The 14,927-nt window shown below is 37.3% G+C and overlaps 1 protein-coding gene across 7 annotated transcripts in view; it reads left to right on the forward strand.

The window, feature by feature from the left end:
• LOC143243070 (uncharacterized) overlaps window positions 1-14,927 on the forward strand; it is a 698,461-nt gene that overhangs the window by 311,362 nt on the left and 372,172 nt on the right. The gene's annotated exons all lie outside the window — the stretch shown is intronic.

Raw genomic sequence — 14,927 nt, forward strand, 5'->3', positions numbered from 1 at the left:
GGTCTGTTTCGAAATTGTTGGTGTTCACTTTCAATGACAGTCTCAACAGTCAACGTCTTCAATTTTACTAACATTATCAACACCTTGGTCTTCGGTTTCACTAACGGTTTGCAGTGTTGTTCAATCTCACGATGTTTCAATGGCTGTTTCAGTAACGTCGGTCATCAATTTCATGGTCTGTTTCAAAACTATTTTTCAGTTTCACTCCACTTTTAACAGTGAAGATCATCAATTTCACGGTTAGCTTCAGCAGTGGTGATTTTCAGTTGTTTTAATATCTGTTTTTGAACAATGATAGTCTTTAACTTGACTGCGTATTTCAACAGTTTCTCTAATAACACAACTGGATTTCACTTTGAATTACTCTTTCAATAGAGTGAGTCATCAAGTTCACGGTGTTGATCTTCAATATCACTGAATTTCTAACCAGTTTAAGTCTTCAATTTCACTGTCTGTTTTCACACTGTTGGTCATTTACAGCACTGTATGTTTCTAAACTATTGCTCTGAAGTATCACTGGCAGTTTCAACACTGTTGGTCGTTAAGTTTACTGTTCGCTTGTACACTGTTGGTCTTCACTTTTATTGGCTGTTTCAACACTATTGGCCTTTAATTTCACTAACTGTCTCAACACTGTTGGTCTTAAATTTCAATGTCTGTCTAGACAGAGTACGGCTTCAGTTTTACTAACTTTATCAACACCTTGGTCATCGGATTCACTGACGGTTTGCACAGTTTTATTCAATTTCACTATGCTTCATAAGTGTTGGTCTTCACTTTCAATGACTGTCTCAACAGTCAACGTCTTCAGGTTTACTAACTTTATCAACACCTTGGTCTTCGGTTTCACTAACGGTTTCCAGCGTTGTTCAATCTCACGATGTTTATACAGTGTTGGCCTTCACTTTCAATGGCTGTTGCAGTAGTGTCGGTCATCATATTCATGGTCTGTTTCGAAATTGTTGGTGTTCACTTTCAATGACAGTCTCAACAGTCAACGTCTTCAATTTTACTAACATTATCAACACCTTGGTCTTCGGTTTCACTAACGGTTTGCAGTGTTGTTCAATCTCACGATGTTTCAATGGCTGTTTCAGTAACGTCGGTCATCAATTTCATGATCTGTTTAAAAACTATTTTTCAGTTTCACTCCACTTTTAACAGTGAAGATCATCAATTTCACGGTCAGCTTCAGCAGTGGTGATTTTCAGTTGTTTCAATATCTGTTTTTGAACAATGATAGTCTTTAACTTGAGTGCGTATTTCATCATTGTCTCTTATAACACAACTGGATTTCACTTTGAATTACTCTTTCAACAGAGTGAGTCATCAAGTTCACGGTGTTGATCTTCAATATCACTGAATTTCTCATGAGTTGAAGTCTTCAGTTTCACTCTCTGTTTTCACACTGTTGGTCATTGACATCACTGTATGTTTCTAAGCTATTGGTCTGAAGTTTCACTGGCAGTTTCAACACTGTTGGTCGTTAAGTTTACTGTTCGCTTGTACACCGTTGGTCTTCACTTTTATTGGCTGTTTCAACATTATTGGTCTATACTTTCTCTGACTGTCTCAACACTGTTGGTTTTCAATTTCAATGTCTGTCTAGACAGAGTACGTCTTCAATTTTACTAACTTTATCAACACCTTGGTCATCGGTTTCACTGACGGTTTGCACAGTTTTATTCAATTTCACTATGCTTCATAAGTGTTGGTCTTCACTTGCAATGACTGTCTCAACAGTCAACGTCATCAGTTTTACTAACTTTATCAACACCTTGATCTTCGGTTTCACTAACGGTTTGCAGCGTTGTTCAATCTCACGATGTTTATACAGTGGTGGCCTTCACTTTCAATGGCTGTTGCAGTAGTGTCGGTCATCAATTTCATGGTCTGTTTCAAAACTGTTGCTGTTCACTTTCAATGACAGTCTCAATAGTCAACGTATTCAATTTTACTGACATTATCAACACCTTGGTCTTCGGTTTCACTAACGGTTTGCAGTGTTGTTCAATCTCACGATGTTTCAATGGCTGTTTCAGTAACGTCGGCCACCAATTTCATGGTCGTTTTCAAAAGTGTTCTTCAGTTTCAACCCACTTTTAACAGCGAAGATCATCAATTTCACGGTCAGCTTCAGCAGTGCTGATTTTCAGTTGTTCTAATAACTGTTTTTGAAGAATGATAGTCTTTAACTTGAGTGCGTATTTCAACAGTGTCTCTGATAACACAACTGGATTTCATTTTGAATTACTCTTTCGATAGAGTGAATTATCAAGTTTACGGTGTTGATTTTCAATATCACTGAATTTCTCACCAGTATAAGTCTTCAATTTTACTGTCTGTTTTCACACTGTTGGTCATTGACATCACTGTATGTTTCTAAACTATTGGTCTGAAGTTTCACTGGCAGTTAAACACTGTTGGTCGTTAAGTTCACTGTTCGCTTGTACACCGTTGGTGTTCACTTTTTATTGGCTGTTTCAACACTATTGGCCTTTACTTTCACTGACTGTCTCAACACTGTTGGTTTTCAATTTCAATGTCTGCCTAGACAGAGTACGTCTTCAGTTTTACTAACATTATCAACATCTTGGTCTTCGGTTTCACTGACGGTTTGCACAGTTTTGTTCAATTTCGCTATGCTTCAACAGTGATGGTCTTCACTTTGAATAATTGTCTCAACACTCAACGTCTTCAGTTTTACTAACATTATCAACACTTTGGTCTTCGGTTTCACAAACGGTTTGCAGCGTTGTTCAATCTCACGATGTTTATACAGTGTTGGCCTTCACTTTCAATGGCTCTTGCAGTAGTTTCGGTCATCAATTTCATGGTCTGTTTCAAAACTGTTGGTGTTCACTATTAATGACTGTCTCAGCAGTCAACGTCTTCAGTTTTACTAACTTTATCAACACATTGGTCTTCGGTTTCACTAACGGTTGCAGTGTTGTTCAATCTCACAATGTTTGAATGGCTGTTTCAGTAACGTCGGTCATCACTTTCATGGTCTGTTTCAAAACTGTTCTTCAGTTTCACTCCACTTTTAACAGTGAAGATCATCAATTTCACGGTCAGCTAGAGCAGTGCTTATTTTCAGTTGTTTCATTATCTCTTTTTTAACAATGATAGTCTTTAACTTCACTGCGTATTTCAAAAGTTTCTGTTATAACACAACCGGATTTCACTTTGAATTACTCTTTCAATAGAGTGAGTCATCAAGTTCACGGAATTGATCTTCAATATCACTGAATTTCTCACCAGTTTAAGTCTTCAAATTCACTGTATGTTTTCACACTCTTGGTCATTGACATCACTGTATGTTTCTAAACTATTGATCTGACGTTTCACTGGCAGTTTCAACACTGTTGGTCGTTAAGTTCACTGTTCGCTTGTACACCGTTGGTCTTCACTTTTATTGGCTGTTTCATCACTATTAGCCTTTACTTTCACTGACTGTCTCAATACTGTTAGTTTTCAATTTCAATGTCTGTCTAGACATAGTACGTCTTCAGTTTTACAAACTTTATCAACACCTTGGTCTTCGGTTTTACTGATGGTTTGCACAGTTTTGTTCAATTTCGCTATGCTTCAACAGTGTTGGTCTTCACTTTCAATAATTGTCTCAACACTCAACGTCTTCAGTTTTACTAACTTTATCAACACTTTGGTCTTCGGTTTCAAAAAAGGGTTTGCAGCGTTGTTCAATGTCACGATGTTTATACAGTGTTGGCCTTCACTTTCAATGGCTCTTGCAGTAGTTTCGGTCATCAATTTCATGGTCTGTTTCAAAACTGCTGGTGTTCACTATTAATGACTGTCTCAGCAGTCAACGTCTTCAGTTTTACAAACTTTATCAACACATTCGTCTTCGGTTTCACTGAGGGTTTGCACAGTTTTGTTGAATTTCACTATGCTTCAACAGTGTTGGTGTTCACTTTCAATGGCTGTCTCAACAGTCAACGTCTTCAGTTTTATTAACTTTATTAACACCTTGGTCTTCGGTTTCACTGACGGTTTGCACAGTTTTGTTCAATTTCACTATGCTTCAACAGTGTTGGTCTTTACTTTCAATGGCTCTTGCAGTAGTTTCGGTCATCAATTTCCTGGTCTGTTTCAAAACTGTTGGTGTTCAATTTCAATGACTGTCTCAACAGTCAACGTCTTCAAATTTAACTAACTTTAGCAACACCTTGGTCTTCGGTTTCACGGACGGTTTCCAGTGTTGTTCAATCTCACTATGTTTCAATGGCTGTTCAGTAACGTCGGTCATCAATTTCATGGTCTGTTTCAAATCTGTTCTTTAGTTTCACTCCACTTTTAACAACGAAGATCATCAATTTTACGGACAGCTTCAGCAGTGCTGATTTTCAGTTGTTTCAATATCTGTTTTTCAACAATGATAGTCTTTAACTTGACTGCGTATTTCAAAAGTTTCTGTTATAACACAACCGGATTTCACTTTGAATTACTCTTTCAATAGAGTGAGTCATCAAGTTCACGGTGTTGATCTTCAATATCACTGAATTTCTCACCAGTTTAAGTCTTCAATTTCACTGTCTGTTTTCACACTGTTTGTCATTGACATCACTGTATGTTTCTACACAATTAATCTGAAGTTTCACTGGCAGTTTCAACACTGTTGGTCGTTAAGTTTACTGTTCGCTTGTACACCGTTGGTCTTCACTTTTATTGGCTGTTTCAACACTATTGGCCTTTAATTTCACTAACTGTCTCAACACTGTTGGTTTTCAATTTCAAAGTCTGTCTAGACAGAGTACGTCTTCAGTTTTAATAACTTTATCAACACCTTGGTCTTCGGTTTCACAAACGGTTTACAGCGTTGTTCAATCTCACGATGTTTATACAGTGTTGGCCTTCACTTTCAATGGCTCTTGCAGTAGTTTCGGTCATCAATTTCATGGTCTGTTTCAACACTATTGGCCTTTACTTTCATTGACTGTCTCAACACTGTTGGTTTTCAAATTCAATGTCTGTCTAGACAGAGTACGTCTTCAGTTTTACTAACTTTATCAACATCTTGGTCTTCGGTTTCACGGACGGTTTGCAGTGTTGTTCAATCTCACGATGTTTCAATGGCTGTTTCAGTAACGTCGGTCATCAATTTCATGGTCTGTTTCAAATCTGTTTTTCATTTACACTCCATTTTTAATAGCGAAGATCATCATTTCACGGTCAGCTTCAGCAGTGCTGATTTTCAGTTGTTTCAATATCTGTTTTTAAACAATGATAGTCTTTAATTTGACTGCGTATTTCAACAGTTTCTCTAATAAAACAACTGGATTTCACTTTGAATTACTCTTTCAATAGAGTGAGTCATCAAGTTCACGGTGTTGATCTTCAATATCACTGAATTTCTCACCAGTTTAAGTCTTCAATTTCACTGTCTGTTTTCACACTGTTTGTCATTGACATCACTGTATGTTTCTACACAATTGGTCTGAAGTTTCACTGGCAGTTTCAACACTGTTGGTCGTTAAGTTTACTGTTCGCTTGTACACCGTTGGTCTTCACTTTTATTGGCTGTTTCATCACTATTGGCCTCTACTTTCACTGACTGTCTCAACACTGTTGGTTTTCAATTTCAATGTCTGTCTAGACATAGTACGTCTTCAGTTTTACAAACTTTATCAACACCTTGGTCTTCGGTTTTACTGACGGTTTGCACAGTTTTGTTCAATTTCGCTATGCTTCAACAGTGTTGGTCTTCACTTTCAATAATTGTCTCAACACTCAACGTCTTCAGTTTTACTAACTTTATCAACACTTTGGTCTTCGGTTTCACAAACGGTTTGCAGCGTTGTTCAATCTCATGATGTTTATAAAGTGTTGGCCTTCACTTTCAATGGCTCTTGCAGTAGTTTCGGTCATCAATTTCATGGTCTGTTTGAACACTATTGGCCTTTACTTTCATTGACTGTCTCAACACTGTTGGTTTTCAAATTCAATGTCTGTCTAGACAGAGTACGTCTTCAGTTTTACTAACTTTATCAACATCTTGGTCTTCGGTTTCACGGACGGTTTGCAGTTTTGTTCAATCTCACGATGTTTCAATGGCTGTTTCAGTAACGTCGGTCATCAATTTCATGGTCTGTTTCAAATCTGTTCTTTAGTTTCACTCCACTTTTAACAACGAAGATCATCAATTTCACGGATAGCTTCAGCAGTGCTGATTTTCAGTTGTTTCAATATCTGTTTTTGAACAATGATAGTCTTTAACTTGACTGCGTATTTCAAAAGTTTCTCTTATAACACAACTGGATTTCACTTTGAATTACTCTTTCAATAGAGTGAGTCATCAAGTTCACGGTGTTGATCTTCAATATCACTGAATTTCTCACCAGTTTAAGTCTTCAATTTCACTGTCTGTTTTCACACTGTTTGTCATTGACATCGCTGTATGTTTCTACACAATTGGTCTGAAGTTTCACTGGCAGTTTCAACACTGTTGGTCGTTAAGTTTACTGTTCGCTTGTACACCGTTGGTCTTCACTTTTATTGGCTGTTTCAACACTATTGGCCTTTAATTTCACTAACTGTCTCAACACTGTTGGTTTTCAATTTCAATGTCTGTCTAGACAGAGTACGTCTTCAGTTTTAATAACTTTATCAACACCTTGGTCTTCGGTTTCACGAACGGTTTGCATCGTTGTTCAATCTCACGATGTTTATACAGTGTTGGCCTTCACTTTGAATGGCTCTTGCATTAGTTTCGGTCATCAATTTCATGGTCTGTTTCAACACTATTGGCCTTTACTTTCATTGACTGTCTCAACACTGTTGGTTTTCAAATTCAATGTCTGTCTAGACAGAGTACGTCTTTAGTTTTACTAACTTTATCAACATCTTGGTCTTCGGTTTCACGGACGGTTTGCAGTGTTGTTCAATCTCACGATGTTTCAATGGCTGTTTCAGTAACGTCGGTCATCAATTTCATGGTCTGTTTCAAATCTGTTTTTCAGTTACACTCCACTTTTAATAGTGAAGATCATCAATTTCACGGTCAGCTTCAGCAGTGCTGATTTTCAGTTGTTTCAAAATCTGTTTTTAAACAATGATAGTCTTTAATTTGACTGCGTATTTCAAAAGTTTCTCTTATAACACAACTGGATTTCACTTTGAATTACTTTTTCAATAGAGTGAGTCATCAAGTTCACGGAGTTGATCTTCAATATCACTGAATTTCTCACCAGTTTAAGTCTTCAATTTCACTGTATGTTTTCACACTGTTGGTCATTGACATCACTGTATGTTTCTAAACTATTGATCTGAAGTTTCACTGTTCGCTTGTACACCGTTGGTCTTCACTTTTATTGGCTGTTTCATCACTATTGGCCTTTACTTTCACTGACTGTCTCAACACTTTTGGTTTTCAATTTATCAACTTTATCAACACCTTGGTCTTCGGTTTCACAAACGGTTTGCAGCGTTGTTCAATCTCACGATGTTTATACAGTGTTGGCCTTCACTTTCAATGACTCTTGCAGTAGCTCGGTCATCAATTTCATGGTCTGTTTCAAAACTGTTGGTGTTCACTTTCAATGACTGTCTTAACAGTCAACGTCTTCAAATTTAACTAACTTTATCAACACCTTGGTGTTCGATTTCACTGAGGGTTTGCAGTGTTGTTCAATCTCACGATGTTTCAATGGCTGTTTAAGTAACGTCTGTCATCAATTTCATGGTCTGTTTAAAAATTATTTTTCAGTTTCACTCCACTTTTAACAGTGAAGATCATCAATTTCACGGTCAGCTAGAGCAGTGTTTCTTTTCAGTTCTTTCAATATCTGTTTTTGAACAATGATAGTCTTAACCTTAACTGCTTATTTCAACAGTTTCTCTAATAAAACAACTGGATTTCACTTTGAATTACTCTTTCAATAGAGTGAGTCATCAAGTTCACGGAGTTGATCTTCAATATCACTGAATTTATCACCAGTTTAAGTCTTCAATTTCACTGTATGTATTCACACTGTTGGTCATTGACATCACTGTATGTTTCTAAACTATTGATCTGAAGTTTTACTGGCAGTTTCAACACTGTTGGTCGTTAAGTTCAATGTTCGCTTGTTAACCGTTGGTCTTCACTTTTATTGGCTGTTTCAACACTATTTGCCTTGAATTTCACTGATTGTTTCAACACTGTTGGTCTTCAATTTCAATGTCTGTCTAGACAGAGTACGTCTTCAGTTTTACTAACTTTATCAACACCTTGGTCTTCGGTTTCACTGACGGTTTGCACAGTTTTGTTCAATTTCGCTATGCTTCAACAGTGTTGGTCTTCACTTTCAATGATTGTCTCAATAGTCAACGTCTTCAGTTTTACTAACTTTATCAACACTTTGGTCTTCGGTTTCACAAACGGTTTGCAGCGTTGTTCAATCTCACGATGTTTATACAGTGTTGGCCTTCACTTTCAATGGCTGTTGCAGTAGTGTCGGTCATCAATTTCATGGTCTGTTTCAAAACTGTTGGTGTTCACTATTAATGACTGTCTCAGCAGTCAACGTCTTCAGTTTTACTAACTTTATCAACACATTGGTCTTCGATTTTACTAACGGTTTGCAGTGTTGTTCAATCTCACGATGTTTCAAAGGCTGTTTCAGTAACGTCGGTCATCAATTTCATGGTCTGTTTCAAATCTGTTTTTCAGTTACACTCCACTTTTAATAGCGAAGATCATCAATTTCACGGTCAGCTTCAGCAGTGCTGATTTTCAGTTGTTTCAATATCTGTTTTTGAACAATGATAGTCTTTAACTTGATTGCGTATTTCAACAGTTTCTCTTATAACACAACTGGATTTCAATTTCAATTACTCTTTCAATAGAGTGAGTCATCAAGTTCACGGTGTTGATCTTCAATATCACTGAATTTCTCACCAGTTTAAGTCTTCAATTTCACTGTCTGTTTTCACACTAATGGTCATTGACATCACTGTATGTTTCTACACAATTGGTCTGAAGTTTCACTGGCAGTTTCAACACTGTTGGTCGTTAAGTTTACTGTTCGCTTGTACACCGTTGGTCTTCACTTTTATTGGCTGTTTCAACACTATTGGCCTTTAATTTCACTAACTGTCTCAACACTGTTGGTTTTTAATTTCAATGTCTGTGTAGACAGAGTAAATCTTCAGTTTTACAAACTTTATCAACACCTTGGTCTTCGGTTTCACTGACGGTTTGCACAGTTTTGTTCAATTTCACTATGCTTCAACAGTGTTGGTCTTCACTTTCAATGATTGTCTCAACACTCAACGTCTTCAGTTTTTCTAACTTTATCAACACTTTGGTCTTCGGTTTCACAAACGGTTTGCAGCGTTGTTCAATCTCACGATGTTTATACAGTGTTGGCCTTCACTTTCAATGGCTCTTGGAGAAGTTTCGGTCATCAATTTCATGGTCTGTTTGAAAACTGTTGGTGTTCACTATTAATGACTGTCTCAGCAATCAACGTCTTCAGTTTTACTAACTTTATCAACACATTGATCTTCGGTTTCACTAACGGTTTGCAGTGTTGTTCAATCTCACGATGTTTCAATGGCTGTTTCAGTAACGTCGGTCATCAATTTCATGGTCTGTTTCAAATCTGTTGGTGTTCACTATTAATGACTGTCTCAGCAGTCAACGTCTTCAGTTTTACAAACTTTATCAACTCCTTGGTCTTCGGTTTCACTGACGGTTTGCACAGTTTTGTTCAATTTCACTATGCTTCAACAGTGTTGGTCTTCACTTTCAATGATTGTCTCAACAGTCAACGTCTTCAGTTTTACTAACTTTATCAACACCTTGGTCTTCGGTTTCACGAACGGTTTACAGCGTTGTTCAATCTCACGATGTTAATACAGTGTTGGCCTTCACTTTCAATGGCTCTTGCAGTAGTTTCGGTCATCAATTTCATGGTCTGTTTAAAAACTGTTGGTGTTCACTTTCAATGTCTGTCTAGACAGAGTACGTCTTCAGTTTTACTAACTTTATCAACACCTTGGTCTTCGGTTTCACTGACGGTTTGCAGTGTTGTTCAATCTCATGATGTTTCAATGGCTGTTTCAGTAACGTCGGTCATCAATTTTATGGTCTGTTTCAAATCTGTTCTTTAGTTTCACTCCACTTTTAACAGCGAAGATCATCAATTTCACGGTCAGCTTCAGCAGTGCTGATTTTCAGTTGTTTCAATATCTGTCTTTGAACAATGATAGTCTTTAACTTGACTGCGTATTTCAACAGTTTCTCTTATAACACAACTGGATTTCACTTTGAATTACTCTTTCAATAGAATGAGTCATCACGTTCACGGTGTTGATCTTCAATATCACTGAATTTCTCACCAGTTTAAGTCTTCAATTTCACTGTCTGTTTTCACACTGATGGTGATTGACATCACTGTATGTTTCTACACAATTGGTCTGAAGTTCACTGGCAGTTTCAACACTGTTGGAAGTTAAGTTTACTGTTCGCTTGTACACCGTTGGTCTTCACTTTTATTGGCTGTTTCAACACTAATGGCCTTTAATTTCACTAACTGTCTCAACATTGTTGGTTTTTAATCTCAATGTCTGTCTAGACAGAGTACGTCTTCAGTTTTACTAACTTTATCAACACCTTGGTCTTCGGTTTCACAAACGGTTTGCAGCGTTGTTCAATCTCATGATGTTTATACAGTGTTGGCCTTCACTTTATATGGCTCTTGCAGTAGTTTCGGTCATCAATTTCATGGTCTGTTTCAAAACTGTTGGTGTTCACTTTCAATGACTGTCTCAACAGTCAACGTCTTCAGTTTTACTAACATTATCAACACCTTGGTCTTCGGTTTCACGGACGGTTTGCAGTGTTGTTCAATCTCACGATGTTTCAATGGCTGTTTCAGAAACGTCGGTCATGAATTTCATGGTCTGTTTCAAAACTGTTCTTTAGTTTCACTCCAATTTTAACAGTGAAGATCATCAATTTCACGGTTAGCTTCAGCAGTGGTGATTTTCAGTTGTTTTAATATCTGTTTTTGAACAATGATAGTTTTTAACTTGCGTGCGTATTTCAACAGTGTCTCTTATAACACAACTGGAATTCACTTTGAATTACTCTTTCAATAGAATGAGTCATCACGTTCACGGTGTTGATCTTCAATATCACTGAATTTCTCATCAGTTTAAGTCTTCAATTTCACTGTCTGTTTTCACACTGTTGGTCATTGACATCACTGTATGTTTCTAAACTATTGGTCTAAAGTTTCACTGGCAATTTCAACTCTGTTGGTTGTAAATTTCACTGTTCGCTTGTACACCGTTGGTCTTCACTTTTATTGGCTGTTTCAACACTATTGGCCTTTAATTTCACTAACTGTCTCAACACTGTTGATTTTTAATTTCAATGTCTGTGTAGACAGAGTAAATCTTCAGTTTTACTAACTTTATCAACACCTTGGTCATGGGTTTCACTGACGGTTTGCACAGTTTTATTCAATTTCACTATACTTCATCAGTGTTGGTCTTAACTTTCAATGACTGTCTCAACAGTCAACGTCTTCAGTTTTACTAACTTTATCAACACCTTGGTCTTCGGTTTCACTAACGGTTTGCAGCGTTGTTCAATCTCACGATGTTTATACAGTGTTTGCCTTCACTTTCAATGGCTCTTCCAGTAGTGTTCGTCATCAATTTTATGGTCTGTTTCAAAACTGTTGGTGTTCACTTTCAATCTCTGTCTAGACAGAGTACGTCTTCAGTTTTACTAACTTTATCAACACCTTGGTCTTCGGTTTCACTGACGGTTTGCAGTGTTGTTCAATCTCACGATGTTTCAATGGCTGTTTCAGTAACGTCGGTCATCAATTTTTTGGTCTGTTTCAAATCTGTTCTTTAGTTTCACTCCACTTTTAACAGCGAAGATCATCAATTTCACGGTCAGCTTCAGCAGTGCTGATTTTCAGTTGTTTCAATATCTGTCTTTGAACAATGATAGCCTTTAACTTGACTGCGTATTTCAACAGTTTCTCTTATAACACAACTGGATTTCACTTTGAATTACTCTTTCAATAGAATGAGTCATCACGTTCACGGTGTTGATCTTCAATATCACTGAATTTCTCACCAGTTTAAGTCTTCTATTTCACTGTCTGTTTTCACACTGATGGTGATTGACATCACTGTATGTTTCTACACAATTGGTCTGAAGTTCACTGGTAGTTTCAACACTGTTGGAAGTTAAGTTTACTGTTCGCTTGTACACCGTTGGTCTTCACTTTTATTGGCTGTTTCAACACTATTGGCCTTTAATTTCACTAACTGTCTCAACACTGTTGGTTTTTAATTTCAATGTCTGTCTAGACAGAGTACGTCTTCAGTTTTACAAACTTTATCAACACCTTGGTCTTCGGTTTCACAAACGGTTTGCAGCGTTGTTCAATCTCATGATGTTTATACAGTGTTGGTCTACACTTTATATGGCTCTTGCAGTAGTTTCGGTCATCAATTTCATGGTCTGTTGCAAAACTGTTGGTGTTCACTTTCAATGACTGTCTCAACAGTCAACGTCTTCAGTTTTACTAACATTATCAACACCTTGGTCTTCGGTTTCACTAACGGTTTGCAGTGTTGTTCAATCTCACGATGTTTCAATGGGTGTTTCAGTAACGTCGGTCATGAATTTCAAAACTGTTCTTTAGTTTCACTCCAATTTTAACAGTGAAGATCATCAATTTCACGGTTAGCTTCAGCAGTGGTGATTTTCAGTTGTTTTAATATCTGTTTTTGAACAATGATAGTCTTTAACTTGCGTGCGTATTTCAACAGTGTCTCTTATAACACAACTGGAATTCACTTTGAATTACTCTTTCAATAGAATGAGTCATCACGTTCATGGTGTTGATCTTCAATATCACTGAATTTCTCATCAGTTTAAGTCTTCAATTTCACTGTCTGTTTTCACACTGTTGGTCATTGACATCACTGTATGTTTCTAAACTATTGGTCTAAAGTTTCACTGGCAGTTTCAACTCTGTTGGTTGTAAATTTCACTGTTCGCTTGTACACCGTTGGTCTTCACTTTTATTGGCTGTTTCAACACTATTGGCCTTTACTTTCATGACTGTCTCAACACTGTTGGTCTTCAATTTCAATGTCTGTCAAGGCAGAGTACGTCTTCAGTTTTACTTACTTTATCAACACCTTGGTCATCGGTTTCACTGACGGTTTGCACAGTTTTATTCAATTTCACTATGCTTCAATAGCGTTGGTCTTCACTTTCAATGACTGTCTCAACAGTCAACGTCTTCAGTTTTAGTAAATTTTCAACACCTTGGTCTTCGGTTTCACTAACGGTTTGCAGCGTTGTTCAATCTCACGATGTTTACACAGTGTTGGCCTTCACTTTCAATGGTTGTTGTAGTAGTGGCGGTCATCAATTTCATGGTCTGTTTCAAATCTGTTGGTCTTCACTTTCAATGTCTGTCTAGACAGAGTACGTCTTCAGTTTTACTAACTTTATCAAGACCTTGGTCTTCGGTTTCACGGACTGTTTGCAGTGTTGTTCAATCTCACGATGTTTCAATGGCTGTTTCAGTAACGTCGGTCATCATCTTTATGGTCTCTTTCAAATCTGTTCTTCAGTTTCACTACACTTTTAACAGCGAAGATCATCAATTTCACGGTCAGCTTCAGCAGTGCTGATTTTCAGTTGTTTCAATATCTGTTTTTGAACAATGATAGTCTTTAACTTGATTGCGTATTTCAACAGTTTCTCTTATAACACAACTGGATTTCACTTTGAATTACTCTTTTAATAGAGTGAGTCATCAAGTTCACGGTGTTGATCTTCAATATCACTGAATTTCTCACCAGTTTAAGTCTTCAATTTTACTGTCTGTTTTCACACTAATGGTCATTGACATCACTGTATGTTTTTACACAATTGGTCTGAAGTTTCACTGGCAGTTTCAACACTGTTGGTCGTTAAGTTTACTGTTCGCTTGTACACCGTTGGTCTTCACTTTTATTGGCTGTTTCAACACTATTGGCCTTTAATTTCACTAACTGTCTCAACACTGTTGGTTTTTAATTTCAATGTCTGTGTAGACAGAGTAAATCTTCAGTTTTACAAACTTTATCAACACCTTGGTCTTCGGTTTCACTGACGGTTTGCACAGTTTTGTTCAATTTCAATATGCTTCAACAGTGTTGGTCTTCACTTTCAATGATTGTCTCAACAGTCAACGTCTTCAGTTTTACTAACTTTATCAACACCTTGGTCTTCGGTTTCACGAACGGTTTGCAGCGTTGTTCAATCTCACGATGTTAATACAGTGTTGGCCTTCACTTTCAATGGCTCTTGCAGTAGTTTCGGTCATCAATTTCATGGTCTGTTTAAAAACTGTTGGTGTTCACTTTCAATGTCTGTCTAGACAGAGTACGTCTTCAGTTTTACTAACTTTATCAACACCTTGGTCTTCGGTTTCACTGACGGTTTGCAGTGTTGTTCAATCTCACGATGTTTCAATGGCTGTTTCAGTAACGTCGGTCATCAATTTTATGGTGTGTTTCAAATCTATTCTTTAGTTTTACTCCACTTTTAACAGCGAAGATCATCAATTCACGGTCTGTTTCAAAACTGTTGGTTTTCAATTTTAATGTCTGTCTAGACAAAGTACGTCTTCAGTTTTACTAACTTTATCAACACCTTGGTCATCGGTTTCACTGACGGTTTGCACAGTTTTATTCCCTATTTCACTACGCTGCTTCATTAGTGTTGGTCTTCTCTCACTTTCAATGACTGGTCCCAAAGTCAACATCTTCAGTTTTACTAACTTTATCAACACCTTGGTCTTCGGTTCACACTCTAACAGTTTGCAGCGTTGTTCAATCTCACTTGATGTTTATACAGTGTTGGCTCTAGCAATACGTAACTGAACGAAGTA

This window comes from Tachypleus tridentatus, unplaced genomic scaffold (assembly GCF_004210375.1).
Source record: "Tachypleus tridentatus isolate NWPU-2018 unplaced genomic scaffold, ASM421037v1 Hic_cluster_2, whole genome shotgun sequence".
Classification (NCBI taxonomy): Eukaryota; Metazoa; Arthropoda; class Merostomata; order Xiphosura; family Limulidae; genus Tachypleus; species Tachypleus tridentatus.